This window comes from Lonchura striata, chromosome W (assembly GCF_050655825.1).
Source record: "Lonchura striata isolate lonStrDom1 chromosome W, ASM5065582v1, whole genome shotgun sequence".
In the NCBI taxonomy this organism is placed as follows: Eukaryota; Metazoa; Chordata; class Aves; order Passeriformes; family Estrildidae; genus Lonchura; species Lonchura striata.
The window spans coordinates 38,787,506-38,801,140 of record NC_140743.1 but is presented as its reverse complement, the minus strand read 5'-3'; positions in this window follow the sequence as shown (position 1 = coordinate 38,801,140).

Genomic DNA, 13,635 nt, shown 5'->3' with positions numbered 1-13,635 from the left:
TGGTCTCCCTGCCGAGGTAAGGTCGAACGTCCTGCCGAGCCTTAAACTCGAACTCCGGCCATGTCCCCGCGCCTGACTCCTACTAGGCTTAGGAAGCTTGGTCTCCCTGCTGAAGTAAGGTCGAACGTCCTGCCGAGACTTACACTCAAACTCCGGAAATGTCCCCTGGCCTAACTCTCCTACTAGGCTTAGGAAGCTTGGTCTCCTTGCCGAGGTAAGGTTGAACGTCCTGCCGAGCCTTACATTCGAACTCCGGACAAGTCCCCTCGCCTGACTCCTACTAGGCTTAGGAAGCTTGGTCTCCCTGCCGAGGTAAGGTCGAACGTCCTGCAGAGCCTTACACTCCAACTCCGGACAGGTCCCCTCGCCAAAATCTCATTCTAGGCTTAGGAAGTTTAGTCTCCCTGCCGAGGTAAGGTTGAACGTCCTGCCGAGCCTTACACTCGAACTCCGCACAAGTCCACTCGCCTGACTCCTACTAGGCTTAGGAAGCTTGGTCTCCCTGCCGAGGTAAGGTCGAACATCCTGCCGAGCCTTACACTCGAACTCCGGCCAAGTCCCCTCGCCTAACTCTCCTACTAGGCTTAGGAAGCTTGGTCTCCCTGCTGAGGTAAGGTCGAAAGTCCTGCCGAGCCTTACACTCGAACTCCGGACAAGTCCGCTCGCCTGACTCCTACTAGGCTTAGGAATCTAGGTCTCCCTGCTGAGGTAAGGTCGAAAGTCCTGCCGAGCCTTACACTCGAACTCCGGACAAGTCCACTCGCCTGACTCCTACTAGGCTTAGGAAGCTTGGTCTCCCTGCCGAGGTAAGGTCAAAAATCCTGCCGAGCCTTACACTCAAACTCCGGCCAAGTCCACTCGCCTAACTCTCCTACTAGGCTTAGGAAGCTTGGTCTCCCTGCCGAGGTAAGTTCGAACGTCCTGCCGAGCCTTACACTCGAACTCCGGCCAAGTCCCCTCACCTAACTCTCCTACTAGGCTTAGGAAGCTTGGTCTCCCTGCCGAGGTAAGGTCGAACGTCCTGCCGAGCCTTAAACTCGAACTCCGGCCATGTCCCCGCGCCTGACTCCTACTAGTCCTAGGAGGCTTGGTCTCCCTGCTGAGGTAAGGTTGAAAGTCCTGCCGAGCCTTACACTCGAACTCCGCACAAGTCCACTCGCCTGATTCCTACTAGGCTTAGGAAGCTTGGTCTCCCTGCCGAGGTAAGGTCGAACGCCCTGCCGAGCCTGACACTCAAATTCCGGGCAGGTCCCCTGGCCTAACTCTCCTACTAGGCTTAGGAAGCTTGGTCTCCCTGCCGAGGTAAGGTCGAACATCCAGCCGAGCCTTTACACAGGAACTCCGGACAGGTCCCATCGCCGAAATCTCCTTCTAGGCTTAGGAAGCTTGGTCTCCCTGCCGAGGTAAGGTCGAACGTCCTGCCGAGCCTTACACTCGAACTCCAGCCAAGTCCCTTTGCCTGACTCCTACTAGGCTTAGGAAGCTTGGTCTCCCTGCTGAGGTAAGGTCGAACGTCCTGCCGAGCCTCACTTTCGAACTCCGGCTAAGTCCCCTCGCCTAACTCTCCTACTAGGCTTAGGAAGCTTGGTCTCCCTGCCGAGGTAAGGTCGAACGTCCTGCCGAGCCTTACACTCGAACTCCGGCCAAGTCCCTTTGCCTGACTCCTACTAGGCTTAGGAAGCTTGGTCTCCCTGCCGAGGTAAGGTCGAACGTCCTGCCGAGCCTTACACTCGAACTCCAGCCAAGTCCCTTTGCCTGACTCCTACTAGGCTTAGGAAGCTTGGTCTCCCTGCTGAGGTAATGACGTCTGTCCTGCCGAGCCTCACTTTCGAACTCCGGCTAAGTCCCCTCGCCTAACTCTCCTACTAGGCTTAGGAAGCTTGGTCTCCCTGCCGAGGTAAGGTCGAACGTCCTGCCGAGTCTCACACAGGAACTCCGGACAGGTCCCCTCGCCTAACTCTCCTACTAGGCTTAGGAAGCTTGGTCTCCCTGCCTAGCTAAGGTCGAACGTCCTGCCGAGCCTTACACTCGAACTCCGGCCAAGTCCCTTTGCCTGACTCCTACTAGGCTTAGGAAGCTTGGTCACCCTGCCGAGGTAAGGTCAAAAATCCTGCCGAGCCTTACACTAGAACTCCGGCCAAGTCCCCTCGCCTAACTCTCCTACTAGGCTTAGGAAGCTTGGTCTCCCTGCCAAGGTAAGGTCGAACATCCTGCCGAGGCTTACACTCGAACTCCGGCCAAGTCCCCTCGCCTAACTCTCCTACTAGGCTTAGGAAGCTTGGTCTCCCTGCTGAGGTAAGGTCGAAAGTCCTGCCGAGCCTTACACTCGAACTCCGGACAAGTCCGCTCGCCTGACTCCTACTAGGCTTAGGAATCTAGGTCTCCCTGCTGAGGTAAGGTCGAAAGTCCTGCCGAGCCTTACACTCGAACTCCGGACAAGTCCACTCGCCTGACTCCTACTAGGCTTAGGAAGCTTGGTCTCCCTGCCGAGGTAAGGTCAAAAATCCTGCCGAGCCTTACACTCAAACTCCGGCCAAGTCCACTCGCCTAACTCTCCTACTAGGCTTAGGAAGCTTGGTCTCCCTGCCGAGGTAAGGTCGAACGTCCTGCCGAGCCTTACACTCGAACTCCGGCCAAGTCCCCTCACCTAACTCTCCTACTAGGCTTAGGAAGCTTGGTCTCCCTGCCGAGGTAAGGTTGAACGTCCTGCCGAGCCTTAAACTCGAACTCCGGCCATGTCCCCGCGCCTGACTCCTACTAGTCCTAGGAGGCTTGGTCTCCCTGCTGAGGTAAGGTTGAAAGTCCTGCCGAGCCTTACACTCGAACTCCGCACAAGTCTACTCGCCTGACTCCTACTAGGCTTAGGAAGCTTGGTCTCCCTGCCGAGGTAAGGTCGAACGCCCTGCCGAGCCTTACACTCAAATTCCGGGCAGGTCCCCTGGCCTAACTCTCCTACTAGGCTTAGGAAGCTTGGTCTCCCTGCCGAGGTAAGGTCGAACGTCCAGCCGAGCCTTACACAGGAACTCCGGACAGGTCCCATCGCCGAAATCTCCTTCTAGGCTTAGGAAGCTTGGTCTCCCTGCCGAGGTAAGGTCGAACGTCCTGCCGAGCCTTACACTCGAACTCCAGCCAAGTCCCTTTGCCTGACTCCTACTAGGCTTAGGAAGCTTGGTCTCCCTGCTGAGGTAAGGTCGAACGTCCTGCCGAGCCTCACTTTCGAACACCGGCTAAGTCCCCTCGCCTAACTCTCCTACTAGGCTTAGAAAGCTTGGTCTCCCTGCCGAGGTAAGGTCGAACGTCCTGCCGAGCCTTACACTCGAACTCCGGCCAAGTCCCTTTGCCTGACTCCTACTAGGCTTAGGAAGCTTGGTCTCCCTGCCGAGGTAAGGTCGAACGTCCTGCCGAGCCTTACACTCGAACTCCAGCCAAGTCCCTTTGCCTGACTCCTACTAGGCTTAGGAAGCTTGGTCTCCCTGCTGAGGTAAGGTCGAACGTCCTGCCGAGCCTCACTTTCGAACTCCGGCTAAGTCCCCTCGCCTAACTCTCCTACTAGGCTTAGGAAGCTTGGTCTCCCTGCCGAGGTAAGGTCGAACGTCCTGCCGAGCCTTACACTCGAACTCCGGCCAAGTCCCTTTGCCTGACTCCTACTAGGCTTAGGAAGCTTGGTCTCCCTGCCGAGGTAAGGTGGAACGTCCTGCCGAGCCTTACACTCGAACTCCGGCCAAGTCCCCTCGCCTAACTCTCCTATTACGCTTAGGAAGCTTGGTCTCCCTGCCGAGGTAAGGTCGAACGTCCTGCCGAGCCTTAAACTCGAACTCCGGCCATGTCCCCGCGCCTGACTCCTACTAGGCTTAGGAAGCTTGGTCTCCCTGCTGAAGTAAGGTCGAACGTCCTGCCGAGCCTTACACTCAAACTCCGGAAATGTCCCCTGGCCTAACTCTCCTACTAGGCTTAGGAAGCTTGGTCTCCTTGCCGAGGTAAGGTTGAACGTCCTGCCGAGCCTTACATTCGAACTCCGGACAAGTCCCCTCGCCTGACTCCTACTAGGCTTAGGAAGCTTGGTCTCCCTGCCGAGGTAAGGTCGAACGTCCTGCAGAGCCTTACACTCCAACTCCGGACAGGTCCCCTCGCCAAAATCTCATTCTAGGCTTAGGAAGTTTAGTCTCCCTGCCGAGGTAAGGTTGAAAGTCCTGCCGAGCCTTACACTCGAACTCCAGCCAAGTCCCTTTGCCTGACTCCTACTAGGCTTAGGAAGCGTGGTCTCCCTGCCGAGGTAAGGTCGAACGTCCTGCCGAGCCTTACACTCGAACTCCGGCCAAGTCCCTTTGCCTGACTCCTACTAGGCTTAGGAAGCTTGGTCTCCCTGCCTAGGTAAGGTCGAACGTCCTGCCGAGCGTTACACTCGAACTCCGGCCAAGTCCCTTTGCCTGACTCTCCTACTAGGCTTAGGAAGCTTGGTCTCCCTGCCGAGGTAAGGTCGAACGTCCTGCCGAGTCTCACACAAGAACTCCGGACAGGTCCCCTCGCCTAACTCTCCTACTAGGCTTAGGAAGCTTGGTCTCCCTGCCGAGGTAAGGTCGAACGTCCTGCCGAGCCTTACACTCGAACTCCGGCCAAGTCCCTTTGCCTGACTCCTACTAGGCTTAGGAAGCTTGGTCTCCCTGCCGAGGTAAGGTTGAACGTCCTGCCTAGCCTTACACTCCAACTCCGGCCAAGTCCCTTTGCCTGACTCCAACTAGGCTTAGGAAGCTTGGTCTCCCTGCCGAGGTTAGGTCGAACGTCCTGCCGAGCCTCACTTTCGAAGTCCGACCAAGTCCCCTCGCCTAACTCTCCTACTAGGCTTAGGAAGCTTGGTCTCCCTGCCGAGGTAAGGTCGAACATCCTGCCGAGCCTTACACTCGAACTCCGGCCAAGTCCCCTCGCCTAACTCTCCTATTAGGCTTAGGAAGCTTGGTCTCCCTGCCGAGGTAAGGTCGAACGTCCTGCCGAGCCTTAAACTCGAACTCCAGCCATGTCCCCGCGCCTGACTCCTACTAGGCTTAGGAAGCTTGGTCTCCCTGCTGAAGTAAAGTCGAACGTCCTGCCGAGCCTTACACTCAAACTCCGGAAATGTCCCCTGGCCTAACTCTCCTACTAGGCTTAGGAAGCTTGGTCTCCTTGCCGAGGTAAGGTTGAACGTCCTGCCGAGCCTTACATTCGAACTCCGGACAAGTCCCCTCGCCTGACTCCTACTAGGCTTAGGAAGCTTGGTCTCCCTGCCGAGGTAAGGTCGAACATCCTGCAGAGCCTTACACTCCAACTCCGGCCAAGTCCCCTCGCCAAACTCTCCTTCTAGGCTTAGGAAGCTTGGTCTCCCTGCCGAGGTAAGGTCGAACGTCCTGCCGAGTCTCACACAGGAACTCCGGACAGGTCCCCTCGCCTAACTCTCCTACTAGGCTTAGGAAGCTTGGTCTCCCTGCCTAGCAAAGGTCGAACGTCCTGCCGAGCCTTACACTCGAACTCCGGCCAAGTCCCTTTGCCTGACTCCTACTAGGCTTAGGAAGCTTGGTCACCCTGCCGAGGTAAGGTTGAAAATCCTGCCGAGGCTTACACTCGAACTCCGGCCAAGTAACCTCGCCTAACTCTCCTACTAGGCTTAGGAAGCTTGGTCTCCCTGCTGAGGTAAGGTCGAAAGTCCTGCCGAGCCCTACACTCGAACTCCGGACAAGTCCGCTCGCCTGACTCCTACTAGGCTTAGGAAGCTTGGTCTCCCTGCCGAGGTAAGGTCAAAAATCCTGCCGAGCCTTACACTCAAACTCCGGCCAAGTCCCCTCGCCTAACTCTCCTACTAGGCTTAGGAAGCTTGGTCTCCCTGCCGAGGTAAGGTCGAACGTCCTGCCGAGCCTTACACTCGAACTCCGGTCATGTCCCCGCGCCTGACTCCTACTAGTCCTAGGAGGCTTGGTCTCTCTGCTGAGGTAAGTTTGAAAGTCCTGCCGAGCCTTAGACTCGAACTCCGCACAAGTCCACTCGCCTGACTCCTACTAGGCTTAGGAAGCTTGGTCTCCCTGCCGAGGTAAGGTCGAACGTCCTGCCGAGCCTTACACTCAAATTCCGGGCAGGTCCCCTGGCCTAACTCTCCTACTAGGCTTAGGAAGCTTGGTCTCCCTGCCGAGGTAAGGTCGAACGTCCAGCCCAGCCTTACACAGGAACTCCGGACAGGTCCCATCGCCGAAATCTCCTTCTAGGCTTAGGAAGCTTGGTTTCCCTGCCGAGGTAAGTTCGAACGTCCTGCCGAGCCTTACACTCGAACTCCAGCCAAGTCCCTTTGCCAGACTCCTACTAGGCTTAGGAAGCTTGGTCTCCCTGCCGAGGTAAGGTCGAACGTCCTGCAGAGCCTTACGCTCCAACTCCGGGCGAGTCCCCTCGCCAAACTCTCCTTCTAGGCTTAGGAAGCTTGGTCTCCCTGCCGAGGTAAGGTCGAACGTCCTGCCGAGTCTCACACAGGAACTCCGGACAGGTCCCCTCGCCTAACTCTCCTACTAGGCTTAGGAAGCTTGGTCTCCCTGCCTAGCTAAGGTCGAACGTCCTGCCGAGCCTTACACTCGAACTCCGGCCAAGTCCCTTTGCCTGACTCCTACTAGGCTTAGGAAGCTTGGTCACCCTGCCGAGGTAAGGTCAAAAATCCTGCCGAGCCTTACACTAGAACTCCGGCCAAGTCCCCTCGCCTAACTCTCCTACTAGGCTTAGGAAGCTTGGTCTCCCTGCCGAGGTAAGGTCGAACATCCTGCCGAGGCTTACACTCGAACTCCGGCCAAGTCCCCTCGCCTAACTCTCCTATTAGGCTTAGGAAGCTTGGTCTCCCTGCCGAGGTAAGGTCGAACGTCCTGCCGAGCCTTAAACTCGAACTCCAGCCATGTCCCCGCGCCTGACTCCTACTAGGCTTAGGAAGCTTGGTCTCCCTGCTGAAGTAAAGTCGAACGTCCTGCCGAGCCTTACACTCAAACTCCGGAAATGTCCCCTGGCCTAACTCTCCTACTAGGCTTAGGAAGCTTGGTCTCCTTGCCGAGGTAAGGTTGAACGTCCTGCCGAGCCTTACATTCGAACTCCGGACAAGTCCCCTCGCCTGACTCCTACTAGGCTTAGGAAGCTTGGTCTCCCTGCCGAGGTAAGGTCGAACATCCTGCAGAGCCTTACACTCCAACTCCGGCCAAGTCCCCTCGCCAAACTCTCCTTCTAGGCTTAGGAAGCTTGGTCTCCCTGCCGAGGTAAGGTCGAACGTCCTGCCGAGTCTCACACAGGAACTCCGGACAGGTCCCCTCGCCTAACTCTCCTACTAGGCTTAGGAAGCTTGGTCTCCCTGCCTAGCAAAGGTCGAACGTCCTGCCGAGCCTTACACTCGAACTCCGGCCAAGTCCCTTTGCCTGACTCCTACTAGGCTTAGGAGGCTTGGTCACCCTGCCGAGGTAAGGTTGAAAATCCTGCCGAGGCTTACACTCGAACTCCGGCCAAGTAACCTCGCCTAACTCTCCTACTAGGCTTAGGAAGCTTGGTCTCCCTGCTGAGGTAAGGTCGAAAGTCCTGCCGAGCCCTACACTCGAACTCCGGACAAGTCCGCTCGCCTGACTCCTACTAGGCTTAGGAAGCTTGGTCTCCCTGCCGAGGTAAGGTCAAAAATCCTGCCGAGCCTTACACTCAAACTCCGGCCAAGTCCCCTCGCCTAACTCTCCTACTAGGCTTAGGAAGCTTGGTCTCCCTGCCGAGGTAAGGTCGAACGTCCTGCCGAGCCTTACACTCGAACTCCGGTCATGTCCCCGCGCCTGACTCCTACTAGTCCTAGGAGGCTTGGTCTCTCTGCTGAGGTAAGTTTGAAAGTCCTGCCGAGCCTTAGACTCGAACTCCGCACAAGTCCACTCGCCTGACTCCTACTAGGCTTAGGAAGCTTGGTCTCCCTGCCGAGGTAAGGTCGAACGTCCTGCCGAGCCTTACACTCAAATTCCGGGCAGGTCCCCTGGCCTAACTCTCCTACTAGGCTTAGGAAGCTTGGTCTCCCTGCCGAGGTAAGGTCGAACGTCCAGCCCAGCCTTACACAGGAACTCCGGACAGGTCCCATCGCCGAAATCTCCTTCTAGGCTTAGGAAGCTTGGTTTCCCTGCCGAGGTAAGTTCGAACGTCCTGCCGAGCCTTACACTCGAACTCCAGCCAAGTCCCTTTGCCAGACTCCTACTAGGCTTAGGAAGCTTGGTCTCCCTGCCGAGGTAAGGTCGAACGTCCTGCAGAGCCTTACGCTCCAACTCCGGGCGAGTCCCCTCGCCAAACTCTCCTTCTAGGCTTAGGAAGCTTGGTCTCCCTGCCGAGGTAAGGTCGAACGTCCTGCCGAGTCTCACACAGGAACTCCGGACAGGTCCCCTCGCCTAACTCTCCTACTAGGCTTAGGAAGCTTGGTCTCCCTGCCTAGCTAAGGTCGAACGTCCTGCCGAGCCTTACACTCGAACTCCGGCCAAGTCCCTTTGCCTGACTCCTACTAGGCTTAGGAAGCTTGGTCACCCTGCCGAGGTAAGGTCAAAAATCCTGCCGAGCCTTACACTAGAACTCCGGCCAAGTCCCCTCGCCTAACTCTCCTACTAGGCTTAGGAAGCTTGGTCTCCCTGCCGAGGTAAGGTCGAACATCCTGCCGAGGCTTACACTCGAACTCCGGCCAAGTCCCCTCGCCTAACTCTCCTACTAGGCTTAGGAAGCTTGGTCTCCCTGCTGAGGTAAGGTCGAAAGTCCTGCCGAGCCTTACACTCGAACTCCGGACAAGTCCGCTCGCCTGACTCCTACTAGGCTTAGGAATCTAGGTCTCCCTGCTGAGGTAAGGTCGAAAGTCCTGCCGAGCCTTACACTCGAACTCCGGACAAGTCCACTCGCCTGACTCCTACTAGGCTTAGGAAGCTTGGTCTCCCTGCCGAGGTAAGGTCAAAAATCCTGCCGAGCCTTACACTCAAACTCCGGCCAAGTCCACTCGCCTAACTCTCCGACTAGGCTTAGGAAGCTTGGTCTCCCTGCCGAGGTAAGGTCGAACATCCTGCCGAGCCTTACACTCGAACTCCAGCCAAGTCCCCTCACCTAACTCTCCTACTAGGCTTAGGAAGCTTGGTCTCCCTGCCGAGGTAAGGTCGAACGTCCTGCCGAGCCTTAAACGCGAACTCCGGCCATGTCCCCGCGCCTGACTCCTACTAGTCCTAGGAGGCTTGGTCTCCCTGCTGAGGTAAGGTTGAAAGTCCTGCCGAGCCTTACACTCGAACTCCGCACACTTCCACTCGCCTGACTCCTACTAGGCTTAGGAAGCTTGGTCTCCCTGCCGAGGTAAGGTCGAACGTCCTGCCGAGCCTTACACTCAAATTCCGGGCAGGTCCCCTGGCCTAACTCTCCTACTAGGCTTAGGAAGCTTGGTCTCCCTGCCGAGGTAAGGTCGAACGTCCAGCCGAGCCTTACACAGGAACTCCAGACAGGTCCCATCGCCGAAATCTCCTTCTAGGCTTAGGAAGCTTGGTCTCCTTGCCGAGGTAAGGTTGAACGTCCTGCCGAGCCTTACATTCGAACTCCGGACAAGTCCCCTCGCCTGACTCCTACTAGGCTTAGGAAGCTTGGTCTCCCTGCCGAGGTAAGGTCGAACGTCCTGCAGAGCCTTACACTCCAACTCCAGACAGGTCCCCTCGCCAAAATCTCATTCTAGGCTTAGGAAGTTTAGTCTCCCTGCCGAGGTAAGGTTGAACGTCCTGCCGAGCCTTACACTCGAACTCCAGCCAAGTCCCTTTGCCTGACTCCTACTAGGCTTAGGAAGCTTGGTCTCCCTGCCGAGGTAAGGTTGAACGTCCTGCCGAGCCTCACTTTCGAACTCCGGCTAAGTCCCCTCGCCTAACTCTCCTACTAGGCTTAGGAAGCTTGGTCTCCCTGCCGAGGTAAGGTCGAACGTCCTGCCGAGTCTTACACTCGAACTCCGGCCAAGTCCCTTTGCCTGACTCCTACTAGGCTTAGGAAGCTTGGTCTCCCTGCCTAGGTAAGGTCGAACGTCCTGCCGAGCGTTACACTCGAACTCCGGCCAAGTCCCTTTGCCTGACTCCTACTAGGCTTAGGAAGCTTGGTCTCCCTGCCGAGGTAAGGTCGAACGTCCTGCCGAGTCTCACACAGGAACTCCGGACAGGTCCCCTCGCCTAACTCTCCTACTAGGCTTAGGAAGCTTGGTCTCCCTGCCGAGGTAAGGTCGAACGTCCTGCCGAGCCTTACACTCGAACTCCGGCCAAGTCCCTTTGCCTGACTCCTACTAGGCTTAGGAAGCTTGGTCACCCTGCCGGGGTAAGGTCAAAAATCCTGCTGAGACTTACACTAGAACTCCGGCCAAGTCCCCTCGCCTAACTCTCCTACTAGGCTTAGGAAGCTTGGTCTCCCTGCTGAGGTAAGGTCGAAAGTCCTGCCGAGCCTTACACTCGAACTCCGGACAAGTCCGCTCGCCTGACTCCTACTAGGCTTGGGAAGCTAGGTCTCCCTGCTGAGGTAAGGTCGAAAGTCCTGCCGAGCCTTACACTCGAACTCCGGACAAGTCCACTCGCCTGACTCCTACTAGGCTTAGGAAGCTTGGTCTCCCTGCCGAGGTAAGGTCGAAAATCCTGCCGAGCCTTACACTCCAACTCCGGCCAAGTCCACTCGCCTAACTCTCCGACTAGGCTTAGGAAGCTTGGTCTCCCTGCCGAGGTAAGGTCGAACATCCTGCCGAGCCTTACACTCGAACTCCGGCCAAGTCCCCTCACCTAACTCTCCTACTAGGCTTAGGAAGCTTGGTCTCCCTGCCGAGGTAAGGTCGAACGTCCTGCCGAGCCTTAAACTCGAACTCCGGCCATGTCCCCGCGCCTGACTCCTACTAGTCTTTGGAGGCTTGGTCTCCCTGCTGAGGTAAGGTCGAAAGTCCTGCCGAGCCTTACACTCGAACTCCGCACAAGTCCACTCGCCTGACTCCTACTAGGCTTAGGAAGCTTGGTCTCCCTGCCGAGGTAAGGTTGAACGTCCTGCCGAGCCTTACACTCAAATTCCGGGCAGGTCCCCTGGCCTAACTCTCCTACTAGGCTTAGGAAGCTTGGTCTCCCTGCCGAGGTAAGGTCGAACGTCCAGCCGAGCCTTACACAGGAACTCCGGACAGGTCCCAGCGCCGAAATCTCCTTCTAGGCTTAAGAAGCTTGGTTTCCCTGCCGAGGTAAGGTCGAACGTCCTGCCGAGCCTTACACTTGAACTCCAGCCAAGTCCCTTTGCCTGACTCCTACTAGGCTTAGGAAGCTTGGTCTCCCTGCCGAGGTAAGGTCGAACGTCCTGCCGAGCCTCACTTTCGAAGTCCGGCCAAGTCCCCTCGCCTAACTCTCCTACTAGGCTTAGGAAGCTTGGTCTCCCTGCCGAGGTAAGGTCGAACGTCCTGCCGAGCCTTACACTCAAACTCCGACCAAGTCCCTTTGCCTGACTCCTACTAGGCTTAGGAAGCTTGGTCTCCCTGCCGAGGTAAGGTTGAACGTCCTGCCTAGCCTTACACTCCAAATCCGGCCAAGTCCCTTTGCCTGACTCCAACTAGGCTTAGGAAGCTTGGTCTCCCTGCCGAGGTTAGGTCGAACGTCCTGCCGAGCCTTACACTCAAACTCCGGCCAAGTCCCTTTGCCTGACTCCTACTAGGCTTAGGAAGCTCGGTCACCCTGCCGAGGTAAGGTCAAAAATCCTGCCGAGCCTTACACTAGAGCTCCGGCCAAGTCCCCTCGCCTAACTCTCCTATCAGGATTAGGAAGCTTGGTCTCCCTGCCGAGGTAAGGTCGAACATCCTGCCGAACCTTACACTCGAACTCCGGCCTAGTCCCCTCTCCTAACTCTTATACTAGGCTTAGGAAGCTTGGTCTCCCTGCCGAGGTAAGGTCGAACGTCCTGCCGAGTCTTACACTCGAACTCCAGCCAAGTCCCTTTGCCTGTCTCACACTAGGCTTAGGAAGCTTGGTCTCCCTGCCGAGGTAAGGTCGAACGTCCTGCCGAGCCTCACTTTCGAAGTCCGGCCAAGTCCCCTCGCCTAACTCTCCTACTAGGCTTAGGAAGCTTGGTCTCCCTGCCGAGGTAAGGTCGAACATCCTGCCGAGCCTTACACTCGAACTCCGGCCAAGTCCCCTCGCCTAACTCTCCTATTAGGCTTAGGAAGCTTGGTCTCCCTGCCGAGGTAAGGTCGAACGTCCTGCAGAGCCTTACACTCCAACTCCGGACAGGTCCCCTCGCCAAAATCTCATTCTAGGCTTAGGAAGTTTATTCTCCCTGCCGAGGTAAGGTTGAACGTCCTGCCGAGCCTTACACTCGAACTCCAGCCAAGTCCCTTTGCCTGACTCCTACTAGGCTTAGGAAGCTTGGTCTCCCTGCCGAGGTAAGGTTGAACGTCCTGCCGAGCCTCACTTTCGAACTCCGGCTAAGTCCCCTCGCCTAACTCTCCTACTAGGCTTAGGAAGCTTGGTCTCCCTGCCGAGGTAAGGTCGAACGTCCTGCCGAGCCTTACACGCGAACTCCGGCCAAGTCCCTTTGCCTGACTCCTACTAGGCTTAGGAAGCTTGGTCTCCCTGCCGAGGTAAGGTCGAACGTCCTGCCGAGTCTCACACAGGAACTCCGGACAGGTCCCCTCGCCTAACTCTCCTACTAGGCTTAGGAAGCTTGGTCTCCCTGCCGAGGTAAGGTCGAACGTCCTGCCGAGCCTTACACTCGAACTCCGGCCAAGTCCCTTTGCCTGACTCCTACTAGGCTTAGGAAGCTTGGTCACCCTGCCGGGGTAAGGTCAAAAATCCTGCTGAGACTTACACTAGAACTCCGGCCAAGTCCCCTCGCCTAACTCTCCTACTAGGCTTAGGAAGCTTGGTCTCCCTGCTGAGGTAAGGTCGAAAGTCCTGCCGAGCCTTAAACTCGAACTCCGGCCATGTCCCCGCGCCTGACTCCTACTAGTCTTTGGAGGCTTGGTCTCCCTGCTGAGGTGAGGTCGAAAGTCCTGCCGAGCCTTACACTCGAACTCCGCACAAGTCCACTCGCCTGACTCCTACTAGGCTTAGGAAGCTTGGTCTCCCTGCCGAGGTAAGGTTGAACGTCCTGCCGAGCCTTACACTCAAATTCCGGGCAAGTCCCCTCACCTAACTCTCCTACTAGGCTTAGGAAGCTTGGTCTCCCTGCCGAGGTAAGGTCGAACGTCCTGCCGAGCCTTAAACTCGAACTCCGGCCATGTCCCCGCGCCTGACTCCTACTAGTCTTTGGAGGCTTGGTCTCCCTGCTGAGGTAAGGTCGAAAGTCCTGCCGAGCCTTACACTCGAACTCCGCACAAGTCCACTCGCCTGACTCCTACTAGGCTTAGGAAGCTTGGTCTCCCTGCCGAGGTAAGGTTGAACGTCCTGCCGAGCCTTACACTCAAATTCCGGGCAGGTCCCCTGGCCTAACTCTCCTACTAGGCTTAGGAAGCTTGGTCTCCCTGCCGAGGTAAGGTCGAACGTCCAGCCGAGCCTTACACAGGAACTCCGGACAGGTCCCAGCGCCGAAATCTCCTTCTAGGCTTAAGAAGCTTGGTTTCCCTGCCGAGGTAAGGTCGAACGTCCTGCCGAGCCTTACACTTGAACTCCAGCCAAGTCC